Source organism: Diceros bicornis, unplaced genomic scaffold (assembly GCF_020826845.1).
Source record: "Diceros bicornis minor isolate mBicDic1 unplaced genomic scaffold, mDicBic1.mat.cur scaffold_92_ctg1, whole genome shotgun sequence".
In the NCBI taxonomy this organism is placed as follows: Eukaryota; Metazoa; Chordata; class Mammalia; order Perissodactyla; family Rhinocerotidae; genus Diceros; species Diceros bicornis.
Window position 1 is genome coordinate 943600 of NW_026691812.1, and position 20319 is coordinate 963918.

Below are 20319 nucleotides of genomic sequence, written 5' to 3' on the forward strand. Positions count from 1 at the left end.
CCAATAAAGCTTTATGTACACAAACAGATGGTGGGCTGGATTTGACCCATGGGATGTAGTTTGCTGAGCTCTGAAGAAGATGATGCATTTCTATCACTTTTGCAGTTAGTTTCCAGGGATCCCCAAACATCGTTCTTTATCTTTGGCCTACAGTTCATGGGTTATTCAGTCAGCTCAGTAGTGCTGATGAACCCTGGTGTTTAAATTTGGGGTGAAATCAATATTAACCATATAGAAAATGATGGATACTACAGCAACTATTTTGTCTACTCTATGTCTTTGACCCCCAGTATGGTGACTGATACATTGTGAGTATTTAATATGTATTTGTTGAATGAAGGAATATGTACCTTATTCTTTATGTCAACTCCAAATTGAGTCATCCTTCTATTGGCAGGCACTTAGGTTTTTCTAATGTTTTACAACTTGAAACAAAGCTGAATGAGCATCCCTGTGATCTGGGAGGGAGCTATAGGAGACTTGCCTTGAAGTTGTGCTTCTATAACAAGTACCTAGCAAGGGTTTATTTCGAGTAACTTGTCAGAGCAGGGTTGAAATAGATTTGTGGAGAGCCACCCCATGGTTCCACGACTGCACGATTCCATGGGTCCTTCAATGAGTAAATTCCTAGAATTTGCTTTGCAAGTGTCCGAGTTATCTGTTGCTGGGTAACAGACCACCTGCAAATTTAGTTGCAAATAGTAATCATTCATTATGCTCATGAATGAATCTGCTATTAGGGCTGAGTTTGGAGAGGATGGCTTGTCCCTATTCCACACAGTGTCAGTTGAGTTGGCTCAACTGGAGGCTAGAGGATCCACTTTGAAAAGGGTCTACTCACAAGGCTGGCAAGGTGGTGCTGGCTGTTTGACTGGCTGCTCCCCCAGGGCTGCGGGCTGGATGTCTTAGTTCTTCCCCATTGAGCTGCATTTTCATGGCTGGTTGGGCTTCCTCAAAGTATGGCAGCTGATTTCCAAGAATGAGCATCTCAAGAGAAGAAGGAATTACATTATATTTCTACGACCTATCATGACATTCTTCTGACTCAGCATGGTATTTTTATGACCTGGTGTCACTTCCACCATAGTCACAAGCATGCTCAGATTCCAGGGGAGGGAATATAGACCCCAATACTTGATGGGTGGAGTACCAAGGTCTCACTGAATGAAGGACATATGGGAGGGAAACACTGTTTCAACCATCTTTGGAAAATACAATGGGCTTCACAAGATGAGGCAACTTTGTAACTCTGACTCTTTCTCTATCCAGATATAGATGAGTGTTCTCAAAACCCGCGACAATGTGGTCTTAACTCAATCTGCCAAAACCTGCCAGGGAGGTACAAGTGCAGCTGTTTGCGCGGTTTCTCTTCTCCTACTGGAACCAACTGGAACCTGGGAAATCCAGGTCATTTTGCCTGTACACGTAATGCTCTCAGGCTCTCAGGCATGGTCTTTGGTGGAAAGCTATCATTGAGTTGGGTACGTGTTTCTCACTGTAGACACCCAATCTTTTGTCTGCTCACTCTCCTCCACTGCTCCTAGACATCAATGAATGCCTCTCCAGTGGGATCTTCGCAGAGCGTTCTGAGTGTTCCTACTCCTTAGGAAGCTATAGGTGCAGCTGTCGAGATGGGCTCTTCTCTAACAACTCCACCTGTGAAGGCACAGAGGGCCTGCCCTTCTTTATTTACCTACTTAATTAAGAAAAACCTCATTTCATGATCCTATTAGGTAGTGATCATGATCCTTATTTTAGGAATGAGAACACGGAGGCTCAGAGAGGTGAAGTGACTTGCCAAGGGATGCACAGCTATTCGGTGGAAGAATCATGATTTGAACTCCCGTTGAGGGCCTACTGTGACTTAAGCAGTGGGTCAGGCAGTTCCTGCGAATAATGCGGGGGCTCCATCTCTATAGCGATTTTCTCTCCAGTGGACATTGGCAATGTCTAGAGACATTTTTGATTGCCACAGCTGTTGTTATTGGATTGTGTGTGCTACTGTCCTCTAGTGGGTAGAGGCCAGAGATGTTGTTAACCATCTTACAATGCACAGAACAGCCTCCCCACGACCAAATGTGATCCAGTCCCAAATGCCAGTAATGCTGAGGTAGAGATACTGTGTTATAGGGAGAGCTCAGACTCAAACTTCAGCACTTTTTCCTAAAAGGTATTTGAATTAAGACCTGAGAGTTACCCTCATCCTCCCTCCCCTTCCATATTAAATCGGTCATCAAGTCTCAGAGAATCTAACTGCTAGATATGTCTTGAATCTCTCCACTCTTCTCCATCCTTTATTCAGGCTGCATCCGTACCGTAACAGCATCCTCACTGGTCTCTCCCTTTCTCCAGTCTTCCCCTCTCAAATCCATCCTCCACACTGCAGCCAGGATATTCTCACAAAGACACCATGGCTCCATCTTCCTGAGTCTAGGGTGGTTCTATTGTTTTCCTCTTTCATTTATAGGGAGGATGACTTCATTCAGCAGGGCATGGAGTGATCAAGCCCTTATCACATTCCCTTGGCTTGGAGTCAGAGATATTCGAAGTCATCTCTGATTTTTCTGGTCCATTTGTAGCAGTTAGCTATTGCTGAGTAACAAATCACCCTGAAAGTCAATGGGTAAAAACTAGCACCATTCATTTAGCTCTTGATTTCATGCATTGGTGGTTTAGGTTGGGCTCTGCTGGTCAGTTCTTTGGGTCTCAACCATTCTTCTTCATGTGAGGAGATAATGAGCCTTCATGAATTCACAGGTAATCAATGAATCTGGATCGTGAATTATGAAGGGTTTAGAGGCAAAAGATGAGCGTAGGTGAGAACAAACTCTCAGGGTCTTGCCTGTTCTAATGAGGAGTTTGGATTTTATCCTGAGCTGCGAGGACCCTCATCAGAAGATTTGCCTGGGTCATAAACTTGCCTCTAAATGCTTCCTTTCTGTAACAACAAAAATGTGTTTAAGAAGGTGGGACCAGAGCCAGGGAAACCCATTGGCTTCAGTCAGTGGTGGGGCTGTGCACTGCAGCTGCAGCCTCAGCATCCTTCATCCTTTTGACTTAGACCAGTTTTCTGCTTAGATATGGATGAATGTTCCAGGAGCTTGACTCTTTGTGGTCCCAATTCCACCTGCACCAATATCCCGGGAGAACACAGTTGCTCCTGCCTGCCTGGGTTCTTTTTGCCTGATGTTTGGACCCCTGAGAAACCAGAGGCTTTCAAATGTACCAGTCATTCTCCCAGCCATGCTGAGGACTTCTCAATGCATGTCAAACTACTCTGAAATGCAGCAGCTTATAACAACAACCATCTGTTCTTGCTCATGATTCCATGGGTTGACCACATGGTTTTTCTGGGGCACTAAGATGGCTGGCCGGTCCAAAGTAGGCTCGCTTACGTGACTGGTAGTTGGTGCTGATCTCTGGCAGGGCCCTCAGTGGGCCTTTCCACATGGCTTCTTGGGCTTCCTCAGAGCATGGCAGTTGGTTTCCAAGAAGGAAAGTTCCAAGAAGAAGAAAGCAGAAACTGCCAGTTCTCATAAGGCCTGGGCTTGGAAGTCCCCAAGTGTTACTTCTACCACATTCTATTGGTCACAGTCACAGGGCCAGCCTAGATCCAAAAGGAGGGGAAATAAACTCTCCATCTCACTGGGACAGCAACATGTGCATACAGGAAATGGAAGAACTGATGGCTCCATCTTCGGAGGGTCTACCATACAGCAGAACACATTTTATAGTCTTCAATCCCCGGGGAAATGCATGCTTCTTTTCATTAGAAATATTATATTTCTTCTCATTCGTTGATCTTTACTAGCTGCTGACATTGTTAGAAGCAGAACAATAGAGGCATAAAGAGGAAAGGGATCTTAGAGAGATTAACACAGCTCTAAGGGCTCTAGGAACCTTTCAGAATCCCCATCTAGGGCCAGAAAACAAGGCCATGGTCTTCCACTCTCCTTTCAGTCAAATTATCACCTCTTTTATTTGTCTTACCTATTCGGGTTTCACTTCACAAGAAGGAAGGTTTCTTGGGCCAAAAAGTTTTGAAAGCCATGCCCCTAGTCCAGCTCTATATGCAAAATATAAATTGCACCTGTGGTATGTCTGACAAGAGCTCACTTAGTCGATGCTTAAATATTTCTGGAAGTGGGCAGCCTGCGGTGAAAAGAAACCCACTCCTTGGTTAGAGATGTTTTCTGTGATACCAAGAAAAAAACCACTTCCCCATGCCTTCCAACCATGTCGTTTGAGACCTCCAAATTAGTCTACGTTCCTATCACAAAGACTTCTCGTACCAACTCTCCATGGTATCGCCTGGTGCAATATACCATATACTTGTGTAAGCCCCTAGTGTGGACAGTGCCTATTTATCCCTCATGTTTTTTGAGATGACATAGAAATATGAAAAGTTTTGTCCTTACCTCCCTCCTATTCATTTTTTTATTACTTTTATTTCTCTCTTTTTTTTTTTTGGTGAGGAAGATTGGCTCAGAGCTAATGTCTGTTGCCAATCTTCCTCGTTTTGCTGGAGGAAGAGTGGTCCTGAGCTAACATTTATGCCCATCTTCCTCTACTTTATATGTGGGATGCTGACCTAGCATGGCTTGATGAGCGGCGTGTAGGTCCACGCCTGGGATCTGAACCCACCAGCCCTGGGCTGCTGAAGCAGAGTGTGTGAACTTACACCACAGGGCCAGACCCCTCCTATTTATTTTTTTCTGAGACATTCTATTCCATATATCCTCTGTGGATCAGAAACCTTCAGAGGGAGAAGTAACCTCTTGTTGCCACAGTGACCATACATCACCCTGTATTGGTTAAGCTGGGGTTTCTCAACTTTTGCACTATTAACATTTTGGGCTGGATAGTTCTTTGTTGTGTGTAGGGCTATTCTGTGCATTAGTGGATTGGCAGTATGTTTGGCATCTACCCCCAGATCCCAGTGACCACGAAAAATGTCTCCAGACATTGCCCAACGTCCCCTGGAGGGGCAAATTGCCCTCAGTTGAGAACCACTAGCTTAACGTAATAGAAATTTCTTACTCCCTTAACCATCCAGTATGGATATCCTTGGTCAATAGGCAGCTTTCCTCCACAAGGTGATACAGGGATCCAGTCCTCTTGCATCTCTGGTTTTCCTATGGTTAGGAACTTGGAATCCTTGGTTTCAGCCAGTGGCAGGGAAAGAGGGAGAAGACACACTCACTTCTTAACCACGTGGGCCCAGGAGTGATATGCCATACCCTCTCCCATTCTATGAGTGAAAGCTAACCACATGGCCCCACCTAGATGCAGGGGGCTCTGGGAAATGTAGTCCCTTGTTGTGCCGCCATTTTTCAGTGACAAGGCTATGCTTTGGAAGGGGAAGCATGACTTTGTTGGATTGTTGGCCAACTCTGCCTCACTCCACAGATATTGATGAGTGCCTTGATATGTAACCTTTCGGCCAAAGGCAGTGAAATTGCCTTTTCAATGCAACGTGCACCAACACGCACCAGGAGCTACTTTTGTACCTGCCACCATGGCTTTGCACCAAGCAATGGACAGCTGAACTTCACAGACCAAGCAGTGGGATGCAGAGGAGAGCAGAGGGTTTGCTGGTCAACCCTGGAAAGAAGGCTATCCCTGTTCCTCTGGGTTTTTTGATCTTTTTGAGTTCTTTGCAGATATTGATGAGTGCTCCCAAGATCCATCACGGTGTGGTCCCGATTCTGTCTGCACCAACGCCCCAGGCTCCTACAGCTGTAGCTGCGTTGTGGGCTTCCGTCCCAATCCAGAAGGCTCCTGGAAACATGGCAACTTCAGCTGCGAAAGTAATCCTCTCCTTATGTGTCTTGGCAATGGAATCTGTGTCTTTCTTTGGTTGTAAAATCCTCACTCTACCCAAGCTCTGGATCCTCTTCTTACTTTCATTCATTCTCCCTTTTTATATTCTTTCACTAATACATTAATTTGATAAATTATTTTTGAAGCATTAATTAATTAACTAATTAGTCAAACAGGCCCCTGCACTAGGTACTGGGGATTCAATCCTGGATGTGATGGACATGATATTTGCCCTCATGTAGCTTATAGTCTAGGGAAGGAAGTAGAGAGCACACACATAATTATTTAATAATTGAAAAACTGTCACGCCCTTTGGCATATTATATACCCCATTAGTGAGATATATAATATGCTCCAGGCAAGTGACATTTAAGCTGAAGCTTGAAGGAAGAGTAGGGATTATGCAGATGAAGAGTGGAGATCACAGCGTGACAGGTTATAGCATGTGCAAAGGCCCTGAGGCTAACAAAGACTGAGGACAAAGAGAATGGCATTAGCTGCATCTGAGCAGGTGGGCAGAGGTCAGATTCTGCAGGACCTTGTGTGCTGTGTGAAGAACTTTAGTCTTTCTGCTGAGAACAGTGGGGAACCGTGAAAGGTTTATGTTTTTAAAATTATGGATTATTTGATACATTAAAAATATAAGTAATTTATATGGAGGCAATGAAGTATAATAATAAAATGGATATATCCGAGGCCCTTGCCAACATAAGAACCAGAATATCATCAATGCCATTGCATTTTCTGCATGCTTCTTCTCCACTCCGTATATCCTTGTCTTCTCCCCAGAGGGAACCACTCGGAATTTTGTGTTTATAATTCCCCTACTTAAAAAAAACCCTGCCATTTACGTATCCCTAAACAATATCTTGCTTAGTTTTGTTTGCTTTGGAGCTTTACAAAAATGGTATCATACCACATATGATCTTTTTTTATTGAGATATAATTGACATATAACATTCTATTAGTTTCAGGTGTACAACATAATGATTGATATTTGGATATATTGCAAAATAATCACAATAAGTCTAGTTAACATTCGTCACCCTACATAGTTACAAAATTTCTTTTGCTTGTGATGAGAACTTTTAAGATCTACTCTCTTAGCAACTTTCAAATATGCAATACAGTATTATTCACTATTGTCCCCATGCTGTATATTACATCCCCAGGACTTATTTATTTTATAACTGGAAGTTTGTTCCTCCTGACGACCGTCATCCATTTTGCCCACCCTCCACCCCCACCTCTGGCAACCACCAATCTGTTCTCTTATCTATGAGCTTGGCTTTTTTTTTTTTTTTAATATTCCACATATAAGTGAGATCATATGATATTTTCCAGAGTTGCTCTTTTTCACTCAATAATCACACTTCCCAAAGCCCCTGATGTTGTAGCGTGTAGCTGTAGCTTGTTCATTTCCACTGTTGTATAACATGGCAATGGATGCATTTACAGCATGGGGTATGATTGTGTAAATAATAATATCTTTCTGTGGTTGACATTTGATTTGCTTGCTTTTGTTTTCGTCCTAGTGGTTCCCTTCAAGTGTAAAGAAGATATGTTACCCAACAATGAGCAGGTCCAGCTATGCCAAGAGGGAGCAGCGGTGGAGCCTGAATATGTAAGTATTTTTGAAGGTTCCTAGCTCTTGAAGTTGTCCTAGAAGCCACTTAGGTAGGATGTTGCTTTGCAGTTTTAACGAAGACAAAAATATACAGTGGCTTAAACCAGATAACAGTTTATTTCTCTCTTTGTAACAGTCTGAGTGTAAGCTGCTGAGAGCCGATGTGATGGCTCCATAATGCTCTGTCATCATGAACACAAGACTCCCTTGTTGTGGTCGAACATGGCTGCTCCAGCCCCTGCCATCACATCTGCATTTCAGCTTGTGGGCAAGGGAGAAGGGGAGGTGACAGGCACTGTCCTTCCCTTCAAGAGTATGACCCAGATCACTTCTGCTTATACCTCATTGGCCAGAAATTAGTCATGTGGTCACACCTAGCTACAAGGAAAGCTGGGAAGGGAGGACATTTGCTCATCTAAAACTTGGGAATTCTCTTACTAAAAGAAGAAAGGATGTTGGAGTCTCATTACTAGTGAAGATGTTGGTGCTGCGTCTGTGTGATATGGGATGCATGTGTGATACATAGCCCCCAGGCCAGGCAAAGAGGAATCTGGACATCTGATTCTCTAATGGAGTCACTCCAGTGAGTAAAGGCTCCATGAGCATCTTCAGGAATTGGTGTAACTATTTTAAATATCAGCTTATAAACTAGCTTTGGAATTGCCATGCACTTTGGACCATTGTCATGTCTTTTTTTCATTGTGGTGAAATACACCTAAAAAATCACCATTGTAAATTATACAATTCAGTGTTATTTAGTACTCACAATGATGTGTAACCACCACCTCTATCTATCTCTAAAACATTTTCATCACCCCCAAAGGAAACCCTGTACCCACTAGCAGTCACTGCCCATTCCCCCCACCCCAACCCCTGGTAAACACTCATCTACTTTCTGTCTCCACAGATGTGTCTATTCTGGACATTTCATATAAATGGAATCATACGCTATGTGGTCTTTTGTGTCTGGCTCCTTTCACTGAGCAACATGTTTTCAAGGTTCATCCATGTTGCAGCATGTGTCAATGCTTCATTCCTTTTTACGGCTGAGTACTATTCCATTTGGACCACTGTTTTTTCACACATTTCCCCATCTTTTTACCCCACTAAATGGTTTTGCTGTCTATGTTTCTTTTGTTGTTGTTGTTGTTCATGGAAGAGAAAGGAGCTGTGGTTCCAATTCTGATCAAATAGTGAGTTTTTATTTCTCCGAGAATTCGAGAGACTCACGAGACCTCAGGAATTTGGGACCACCCTGTATGGTGGGCTTGATGGCCCAATTTGTACCTTACATGCTTGGGGGATAGACTGATCAATGCTCACGAATGCTTTTCCCTCGGGGCACAGGTTTCCTTTTGTGCACTAATGAACACCACCTTCAGCATCCTGGACGATGCCTGTGAGGACAAATCCACCGTCGTTTCTCCGAAGGTAACGAGGAAGTCTTTGTAATTGTGTTTCCAGTTTCAAGCATCTTGTGGGACACTTTCGGAGCAGAAAGTCCTCTTTATAATTAATCGACTGTGAGTTAATATTTAATTTATTACAGTTGTAAGTTTTTAAAAATTAACACGCAGTAAAATTGCCCTTTTCTTTACAATCCTATGAGTTTTATCACCTGAGTAGATTTGTGTAACCACCACCACAATCAGAATACAGAACAGTTCCATCTCCCCCAAGAACTCTCTTGGGTTTTCTCTTTACAATCAGATACTCCCTCCACCACTAGCCCCTGTAAATCCCTGATCTGTTCTCTGTCATTATAGCTTTGTCTTTTCAAGAATGTGATATAAATGGAATCACATGGCCTTTTGAGTCTGGCTTCTTTCACTCAGCATAATGCCTTCGAGATTCATCAATGTTGTGTTTATCAATAGTCCCATTCCTTTTTTTCTGGTAACCATTAATGATATTTAGTACATTTACAACGTTGTCTAACCATCACCACTATCTAGTTCCAGAACATTTTCATCACCCCAAAAGGAAATTCCCTACCCGTTAACAGCCACACCTCATCCTTCCCTTGACTGCAACCCATTCTCTTGATGAGAGAGGACAGCTGCTATTTCATTGACGAGAGAGAGAGACCAAATACACCTTTCTTTGCAGAATACGGCTGAGAGTGTTACCTCTGTGCTTAAGCAAACGTCCACGTGGTCCACCTTCACCAAAGAAGAAACGTCCACCCTGGCCATAGTCTTACTGGAGACCGTGGAGAACACCACGTTGGCAGCGTTCCTGAAATCCTCAGAGAATGTCAGTCAGTCTATTCAGACGGAACGCCTAGGTAGGCTATATCCTCCACGGCAAGCTCACACCTGGGCGCTGATTTTGAGGGGTGACTTCAGCAATGTGATTCTCCATGTCTTTTCCATATACCGTTTCCCTGACTGTTTCTAACCTCTGAACTCACACAAAGCAAGCCTATTATAGTAATGACATCTCTCATTTATTGAGCATCAGGCATTGTGTTAAGAGTTTGTGGCCAGGCACTGTTTGGAGGGCGTCGTTAATTCATTCAATAAATATTCGTTGACTGCCTACTGTGTGCCAGGTGTTAAGATATGATAGTCGTTTGCTGTGTTCAAATATTTCGAGCTCTTTCTTCTGGGCCCACGTTAGGATTGTACTCCCTGGCTTGGGGTTAGGTGGAATTTTGTGATGAGTTTAAGCCAGTGAATTGTGAATGGAATAGTTGCTGGTGTGAGACCTTCCAGAGCCTTCTTTCCCTCTACTCTAGGGACAGGCAGTGTTTCAGATCACAATGTCTCCATCTGTGTGGGTCCCAGGGCAAGGAGAACACAAAGCACAGCCCCAAGTCAATTCACGATGGACACAAAGCATGAATGAGAAATCAATAATTATTTATAACCCACTAAGATTTGGGGTTGTGTGTTACTGCTGCATGCCCAATCCTCTCCTGACTGATACAGCTATGGATTTACCACCCTGAACGTGCTTGGTGGGTGACTGCGTGGGAATTTCGGGTACTGTACGCCTTAACGGCAGCACCCCACTCCTGGTGTAGCTCCAGTATCAGTCACATAATCCCGGGTAGTTCCATCCTCATGGGTGCCCAGGAGGCCAAGAGGTGGAAATAGAGTGTTTGGTGAACTGCCACCAGAATTGAACAAAACTAGCCTCGTGAATTTTATATTTTAGTGATAGACCTATGGCATACCAGATAGAGCTAGTGCTACTGAGAAAAATACAGCACGCTAAGGAGGCTCGAGAGGGTCAAGATTAGTGGGAGCGTTGCTATTGTATATAGTGCGGTTAGGGGAAGTCTCACTGGGGCAGAGACCTGAGGGAAGGGAGCCGTGTAAATATTGGGAGACAGAGCAAGTGTGTTCCTTGGAACACTTGGTGAGTTCAAGGAACAATGAGCAGGCCGGTGAAAGCTGCAGCAGAAGGGGTCAGAACAGAAAGGGAGTGCATATTTTGTAGACGAAGGTAGGGACTCAGGATTTTATTTGAGGTAAGATGGGGGGTGGGATTGGAGAGTTTGAGAAAATGCATGGCATTATCTGGCTGATATTTTTCGAGGGTACCTCTGGTAGAATTATCTATTTTGTTTTCAATAAGAGTCCTTTAATCATTGCCATGCTGCAGGTGGGAAATCTGAGGCTCAGAGAGGTTAAGTCGTTGCTCAAATTTGCACAGCTGGTGAGTAGCAGGGCTGGACTCCATCTGACTGCAGAACCCAAGCCCTCATCCACCATACTGGGCTTGCCCGGGTCCCTTTCTATTCCTTTGGCTTTGGAAAACTTGCCTAAATTTGGAGTAGCCAGAGTCACAACTCTGTCGCCTTCCATCACTGTCGACTTCAATCCCATCTTTTCCCCATGCACCCCCTATGATGTGAGGGCTCACGCCTATGGCTCCACCCGAGTCTCTCATATGTTTGGTGCTACCATCCTCCTACCAATAATCAGGGGCTCAAGAGGTTTCCCGTGATGAATTGGCCTTTCTGTTCTCTCCTTTGCTTGCGACTATGGATGCGTACCCTTCTTGGACAGAAACCGAATTCAGGACCCACTCTCTGGGTGACCTCATGCAAACTCTTCCTTTCTCCTTCTAGATATTAAGACCCAAGTTATCAACAAAGAATGCGCTGAGGAGAACACCATCTTTAACTTGAAAGCCAAAGGCGATGAGATGAAGATTTGGTGCTCCACAATTGAAGAATCTGAATCCACAGGTACAGACCCGCTCCTGAGAATCAAGGAGGGTGGTTGTGGTATATTCAATCAGCAAATATTTATCCATCACCTTCTAGGTCCCAAGTCCTGTGCCAGGTGGTGAGGGAATCTCTGATGGCAGAGGCAGAAATAGCCCATGCCCTCAGGGAGTTTTCCATCTGCTAGGGAAGGCAGACATTAAATAAATAATCTCACAATACCGGAGTACTGAAACCTTCCCTGTCCAATACAGCAGCCACTGGCCACACTTTGTTATTGAGCGCTTGAAATGTGGCTAGATTGTGAGCATAGAATACATACCAAATTTCAAAGGCTTGGTACAAAAAACAGAGGATGTAAAACATCTCATTAATAATTTTTCTAGGGGCCGGCCCGATGGCGCAAGTGGTTAAGTGCACGTGCTCCGCTGCGGCGGCCCAGGGTTCGCCGGTTCGGATCCCAGGCGCGCACTGACGCACCGCTTGGGAAGCCACGCTGCGGCGGCGTCCCACATAAAGTGGAGGAAGATGGGCACGGATATTAGCCCAGGGCCAGACTTCCCCAGTAAAAATAAGAGGAGGATTAGCAGATGTTAGCACAGGGCTGATCTTCCTCACACACAAAAATATAATAATAATTTTTGCTACTGATCATGTGTTGAAATGATAATATTTTGCATGTATTGAGTTAACATATTATTAAAATGAATTTTACCCGTTTTCTACTTTTCTGAAATGTGGCTACTAGAAAATTTAAAATTGCACATGTGGCTCATACTATGTTTCTAGCAGACGGCACTAATCTGTATCAAGGGTTGGCAAACTTTTCCTGTAGAGGGCAGGTTAGTAAATATTTTAGGCATTGAGGGCAATACAATTTGTGTTGCAACCATGCGACTCTACTGTTGTGGGGCAAAAGCATTCACAGGCAATATGTAAATGAACGGGTGTGGCTGCGTTGCAATAGAACTTTTATTTACAAAACACAGGCAATGGCCAGATAAGCCTGTACATTGTCCACCACCCCTGATCTACATGCTCTCTGGAGGGCACAGACCTAGGACACATCCTGGGAGACCCCCAACGTTGAAAGGGGAAGCCCACCAAAGAGATTAAACAAGAATGACCACAAACGTGGGAGGGGAACTTATTTTCCACTGCTGAGTTGAATCGTCCTTTAAAAACACAAATTCAAATTTGTTTTTAAGTATAGCCAAGATTTCTCCAGGTGATAGCACCTCAGGATTTTTTTCTATGGTTCTATGAGGGTCACCAACCAGAAGCCCACCCATGTTTTAATCCTCAGAGCAGGCCAGTGAAGGTGCAGGAATGCATGGGATATTACAGTGCATATACTAATAAATACTGAGCAAATGATTCCCTTTTTTTTTTTTTTTTTGCATTTGGGGCAAATCGCAGGGACCACTGGGGTGGCATTTGTCTCCTTTGCGGGTATGGAGTCTGTTTTGGATGAGAGCTTCTTCCAAGACCCTCGGACCTTCTTGGGCAACTCCAAGAGGAAGCTGAAGATGAATTCTCGCATCGCTGGGGGCATCATGACCGGGAAGAAGAAAGATGGCTTCTCCGACCCAATCATCTACACTCTGGAGAACATCAAGGTTTGTGAAGAGGTCTCCACTGAGCCCCCATCTACCCGTTGAGAACTCCCCATCCCCTAGTGGGCTTAACTCTTATTTTTGTTTATTGAGGTAACGTTGGTTTATAATATTATATAAATTTCAGGTGTACCTCATTATATTTTGATTTCTGTGTAGACTATGTCATGTTCACCACCCAAAGACTAATTACTGTCCATCACCACACACAGGTACCCTGTCACCCCTTCTGCCCTCCTCCCTCCCCCTTTCCACTCTGGTAACCACTAGTCTAATCTCTGTATCTATGTGTTTGTTTATTGTTGTTGTTGTTGTCTTTATCTTCTATTTATGAGGGAGATCATACGGTATTTGACTTTCTCTCTCTGACATTTCTTTTAGCATAATACCCTCAAGGACCATCCATGTTGTTGCAAATGGAAAGATTTCATCTTTTTTATGGCTGAGTAGTATTCCATTGTGTATATATACCACATCTCCTTTATCCATTTGTCCATTGATGGGCACTTAGGTTGTTTCCAAGTCTTGGCTATTGTTAATAATGCTGCAATGAACATAGGGGTGCAAGTATCTTTACACATTCATGTTTTCACGTACTTTGGATAAATACCTGGCAGTGGAATAGCTTAACTCTCATTTTTAATGGGGACCCATTAAGGTGGCAAGCTTCCACAATTTCTAGCAACTTAAGCCAATCCTCAAAACCCACCTCTAGAGGAGTAAACTTTCCTATTTCTATGTGGCGTTCTTCCATTCATCAGCAGGCAAGATTTAGGTTAGGTTAAGTAACACTGATGCAGGAATATTTACAGAGACTTTAGTTACATTAGCTATGACCAAGTCAGTGGGAGAGACAGATCTGACATCCAAGACATTTCTTCTCATGACTGCACAGTGAAATGGCAGTGTTTTCCTCCATCCCCTATAGAGCATACCTGCATCTTCTTGCCCCAGATGACTTCAGGTTGGCCACACTGCATCCATTCAAGAAGGATTCTCAGGTGACCAGGGACTTTGATTTTTTCAGCCAAAGCAGAAGTCTGAGAGCCCCAACTGCGTTTCCTGGAGAATGGATGCAAAGGGTGGCAGGTGGACGCCATCTGGCTGCGTGATCCTTGAAGCTTCCGAGACGCATACTGTCTGCAGCTGTAATCGAATGGCGAACCTGGCCATCATCATGGCTTCTGGGGAGCTCACGGTCAGTACTGATGCTCTGTTTCTTGCTCCCCAAATCCAATGGGAAAATATTGACTAAACATGCATGGTGTGCCTCTCATGGCCTTGTGTGTTGTGGGAGGAGTCATGGGGGCACAGAAGGGGTGTGTGCCATACCTCTGCCCTTGGAGAATTCATGGTCTTGTTGGGAAGCCATGACCCTCATATGTCAGATGAGGAATGACCCTAAACAGGTGCAGGCACAGTAAAAATCACAGATCCCATTTACTGAGCACTTATCTTGTTCTGGACCCTTTATTTTAAGTGTTTTTAGATCCATTGCACAGGATAAGAGACTGAGGCTCAGTAGCCTTCTAGTAATTGGAAGGTGGGATTCTATTCCAGGACAGTCTGGCTCCAGAAGTCTCTTTCCACTGAACCATACAAATGGTGCAAGAGGTTGCGCTGTAGGAATTCAGAGGTGTTTCAGTGAGATCTGGTGACAGATCAGGGAAGAAATGAAGAACAAAGTGAGCCTTGGTGAGCAGGCAGATTTGGGAGAGAGGAAAGACATCCTCATTAGTGCTGTGGTGAGTTTCCTTACCTCTCATGCAAGATCTGAGGTGAATTCTCTGCCAGGGAGGCCCTAACTGCTAGTTAGAGGAATATGGGGCTTAGGACTTGAGAGACCTGGATCCAGAGCAAGACCAGCCGAGTTTCAAGTCCATCTCTGTCACTTCCTAGCTGTGTTAACCCAAGATATATATAATATAATGTTTATATAGTGTATAATTATACATATAATTATTAATATTATAAAATACATATAAAATTTCATATACCTATATGTTATAGACGTATTACATATATATGCATTATAATACCTATGAATTATAATACATATATATAATTTCAGGAATATTGAAATGAACGTGCAAATGGACACAAAACTGTTTTTTCCATGGAATTATTTTGCATCTCTGTCATTTATTTAAAATTTACTGAATTGTAAAATATCTCCCACATAGATCAGAACTGGGTAACCGGGAGATGTGTGCTCTGACAATACATCGTTTTCCATGGAAGTACTCATTTTTCTCTACACCATAGATCTCATCCAGTCTCACAGCCATAAACACCATTTATTAGGAATGACCCCAAAATACTAAACAATGTGCAGTCCAGCCCCCTTCCTGAATTCTAGACTCATATAACCAACCACCTACCTAGTGCCCCCACTGAGATGTCTAATAGATGTCACAAATGTAACGTGTTCCAAACTGAGCTTGTGATCCCCCCGCCTCTCATTTCCATGGAGGGTCCCCTATCCTTCTATTGCTCAGCACAAGGCCGTGGAGTTATCCTTGACTCTGCCTTTCTTCTTACCCTTCATCTCCGATCTGTCAGCAAATCCTGTTGACACTTCCTCAGAATGTATCCAGAATCTGATCGCCTGTCTGTTCCTTTGTTGCTTCTATTCTGTTCCAAGTCCTATTGTCTGTAGCCAGGATTATGGAAATAGCCTCATAAAGGGTCTTTCTGCTTCCCCTCTTGCCTTTTCCCTGCCCCACCTTTGGTCTGTTCTCCTTGCAGCAGCCAGAGGGCGCCTGTGAACTCCTGAGTCGGGTCACATTCCTTCTCTGCCTACAAACCTCTATGGCTCCCACCTTACTCAGTAAAAGCCAAAGTCACCTGATGGCCCACAAGGCCCTGTACGATCTGACCCTCTTTTCCTCCTTGACCTCATCTTCTGTTAATCTCACTTCCCTCTGCTCCACCCATGCTGGCCTGCTCAGGATTCTTCAGACACGCCAAGCTCACTTGCTCTTTAGGAATCTTGACCTGGATGCTCACTCTGCCTTGAATGTTCTTGTCCTGATACCCACATGGCCAACTCCCTCACCTCCTTCAAATCTTTGTTCCAATCATTTGTTATCAATAGTATTTCCTCTGGCAACTCGATTTCGTACTGCCTCCTTTTCTCCTACCCTGACATTCATGCTTCTCCTGCCCCTAATCCTGATTTTCTTTTCATAGCGCTTACCACTTCCTAACATGCTATAACTTCCTTATTTATTTATGGTCTTCCATCTCACACTAGAATGTCTTATTTTTTCACTGACATATTCCAAACTCAATTAACTAAGATCCAGTGGCTTAATTAAATAGGGAATTATTTTTTTTGCAAGAATAGAAGCCCAGAGTTAGGTGTTGCTGGTATTGGTTCTATTGCTCAGTGGTATTGTAAAGGATTTAGGCTCTTCCCGGTTTTCCAATCTGCTAGCAGCATGTTGGCTTTTCATCAAAATGTTTTTTATGGTTGCAAGGTGGGTGCCATAGCTTCAGACATCACGACCATGTTCAAGGCAGAAAGAAGAAGGATGGGGCAGAAACAGCAGCCTCTCCTTTCATGCCTCTCCCTTTAACAGGAAACAGAAGCTTTTCCCAGAAACCCCTCAGCAGATTTCCCTCTCACCTATTTGGTCAGAACTGTGTCACATGACCACTCCTAGTTACAAAAGAATTTGACAAAACAAGTATTTGGCTTTCTGGCTTCTAGAGCGAGAGCTATCAGTGGTGAAGAGGTTAAGAATGGCTTTGGAGTTTGCCTGCAGTGCCTGCCATGCTAGAGATAATCACTGTTAACATTTTAAGGTTTATCCTTCTAGTCTGTGTTGCCATATTTCTCTCTCTCTGTATTTATAAGACCCATGCCCCTATAGATATGACCCCTGGGATCATGTTTGTACTAATCTTGGTACTGATTCCAGTTCTGATTTCTCCCTCACAGGGTTAAAGCTCTTTCTTGCTTTCAAATACACTATGAAGCAACATTTGAGGACAGCAGGTGCCGGCAGGAGCTGACGCTGAAATCTTCTCTTCATGGCTTAATGTGGAATTGCAGATCTCACCAGCCCCAGGACTCTCTGGGTGATTCAGAGCACTGATGGGTGGGGCGCTCTTCCCACGGTCCATGCGCTGGTGAGAAACAAGACTTTCTGTTCCAGATTACCATTTTATCTTCTATGTTCTGCAACCCTTTGAATTTCCAGAGTTTTGAGGAAATAATAGATCCTAGTGCAATGGCATGACCAAGAACATCTGGCTACCGTTTGGTTTTCTCCTAAGTTCTTTGGCGTGTGGCTGCAAGCCTGCCTCTCCAGCGCCTGTCACAGAGTATGGAAACGGCTTCAGGAAATGGCTTGTCTTCTGACCGACTGGCTTACCCTTTAACAAAGACTCCTCCTGCCTGTAAAGAAATGGCCAGTAAGACTGTAACGAGAGCCCCAGGGGATAAACAAAGCTCACTGACATGGACGCCACTTTGGCACAAACACTTAAAAGAGTTATGTTGGTAAGCAGGAGCGGTCGATGGAGCAGAATTCCAGCGTTTCACAGAGAGTTGAAGGACTTGATGACAAAGCCTTGGGAAATATTTTGGTTTCCTGGAAACTTTCCGGGAACCAACGTCTCCTTTCCTTCCAGGAACTGTTTTGTGACTTGGCTAGGATTCGCACTGCTCACAAAGTTATCATCATCCTGCCTTGCTCTTCGTCTCCCATAAAGTGTTGAGTGGCAAGGAGAGAAGAAGGAAAATTTAAAATGTACATATCCTCCCTTCCATGGCCACTCTCCAGCCTGCCTCCTCAAAGTGTGGTCCGTGGACCAGAAGCATCAGCATCCCTTTGTTAGAAAAACAGGATCTCAGGCCCCACTCCAGTTCTGCTGAACCAGAACCTGTGGTTTAATGAGATCCCCGGGGGATTTGTGTTGTGCGTGAGTGAATGCTCTAGAGTATTCTTCTGTTTTCCATGCTTATACCAGAGCTTGTTTTTAAAACTAGAAAGGAAAACATATTCTTGGCTTTAGGACTTTGCATCTGCCATTCTCTCTTCCTAGGACACCTTTCCTCAAAATTGGGCTAATTTTTGCCCTCTCTTTGAGTCTCAGCTTAGTCATCACTTCCACCAGGAAGCACTCTTTAGATCTCTTCAAGTAGGATTAGATGTCACCTCTGCGTGTCCTCTGAGGCTTCATGCTTTCTAGCTCTGTATTATAATTTCTTTTCTTCTTGAGTGTCTCCAATTAGATTCTGAGCTCCCTAAGTGCAGGGAAGTATAGTCAGTGGATTCTTCATAAATATTTTGAATGAAAGCGTGAATGAATGGTTACTCTCCATTTTGAAGACGAGCAAACTGAGGCTCAGAGAGGTTAAGTAACTTTCCCAACATTACACAGCTGTAGCGGGCTGAGCTGGGCTTTGAACTCTTGACCAGAGAGCTCCTCTTCCAGGCCACTAGTCCTTCTCCTTCTCTTTCTTTGACCCTAGGAATTCTTAGTTTGGGGATACAGAGAAAAGACTAACTATTTACTTTGAGTCAACTTATCATTTAGGATTCAGTTCGCTCGGTAATGATCCTGTGTTGAACAATTTGATCACAACATTAAACTTGATTGATGGAGGCTCAGTCTTTGTTATTTGTGGCAGCCACAATTTGGGAGAGGGGCTGACATCTGTTTACAAACAAGAGTTCATTTATGATAGGTTGGTCTTCAATGTTTGGCTTGTCCAGATGGTTCAATATAGAGGTGACAATTCTAAGGGATATTGAAGGCATGATTTTTACCCATTGCCAATTGTGGTAGGTTAATTGCATCAATGCCTTCAAGAATGGTTTCCATGCCTCCACACCCCTTCCCTGTAACTTTGTAACCCTTCCTTCTCTGACTCTGGCTTGGCCTTGAGAGTTTATTTGGCCAACGGAATGTTAGCAAGCATGACTCAGAGGTTTCAAAATTGGGTGTGCATCCCTTCTTGCCCTTTGCATGATTTGTCTTGCTCGCTCTTGCACTCCTGCCTCCGCCATAAGAACGTGCCCAGTCTAACCCGCTGGAGGGATGTGAGAAACATATGGAGGAGAGTTAAGTCATCCCGTTACACCAGCTGAGGCTGTCCTTAATCAGCCACCTAACCAACTTGTAGCTGACTGCAGTCGCATCAGTGAGCCAAGTCAAGATCAGCAGACCTGCCCACCCAACCCATCAACTCAGGAGCAACAATCAGGTATCATTATTTTAGGGCACTGAGTTTCAGGAGTGGTTTGTTATGAAGTGTTATTTGTGGCAATTGCTAACTGATACAGCAGCCAATGGATTGTCAACATTTTGCATTTGATTGCAACAATTTGGAATATACAAAGAGGAGGATTTGCATCTATATTTCCTCTTAGCTATCAAGGTCTATAAATCTATAATGTTTGAATAAAGTTCTTTCTGACAGAAGACTTGCACAAGGCATTGTCTATCTCTATTACAGTGTTACATGTTGGTTTAAAATACAATCGTGTTAAGGAACTCTATGTTTCTAAGGTAAGTGAAAGCTGTAACCTCCAAAATAAGGATCTTTCTTAATATAAACATCAAGCTATGCTTGGTACGTTCCTTTACCCCCATGGCCTCATATGCCTCCACTAGAGACAGAAAAGACACTTAGAATAAAAACTGCATGGTTCTCAAATCCCATAAATATAAAGTGAAATAACTCTGTCCTCTTATAATCCAAATAATTTATGGTGTCCAAAAAAAGACAGATCCATTCATTCAAGAAATATTTATTGACCACCTAAAATGTACTTTTCCTTCCTAAACCATTAAACATCATTGAAAAAAAATTAAAAAATTGAAAAGCAAGGATATTAGAACATAAAATATTATTTTAAATTTAAATATTTTATTTTTCCCCAAACCAGAATTTATTAAAATTTGACTTTCTTGATTTTAATGGAAAACTCATCAATAATTTTTCAAAATCAATTTCTAGAAAAAAATTAACCATTAAAAGTACATTGAAAAAGTATATGTAGGGGCTCACATTTTTCCTTTTGTATCAGGTCCCATTATGACCCCAGCATAGCACT

The 20319-nt window shown here is 43.4% G+C and overlaps 1 pseudogene; it reads left to right on the top strand.

Moving 5' to 3' along the window:
* LOC131403835 (adhesion G protein-coupled receptor E1-like) overlaps positions 1-20319 on the top strand; it is a 166351-nt pseudogene that overhangs the window by 18621 nt on the left and 127411 nt on the right.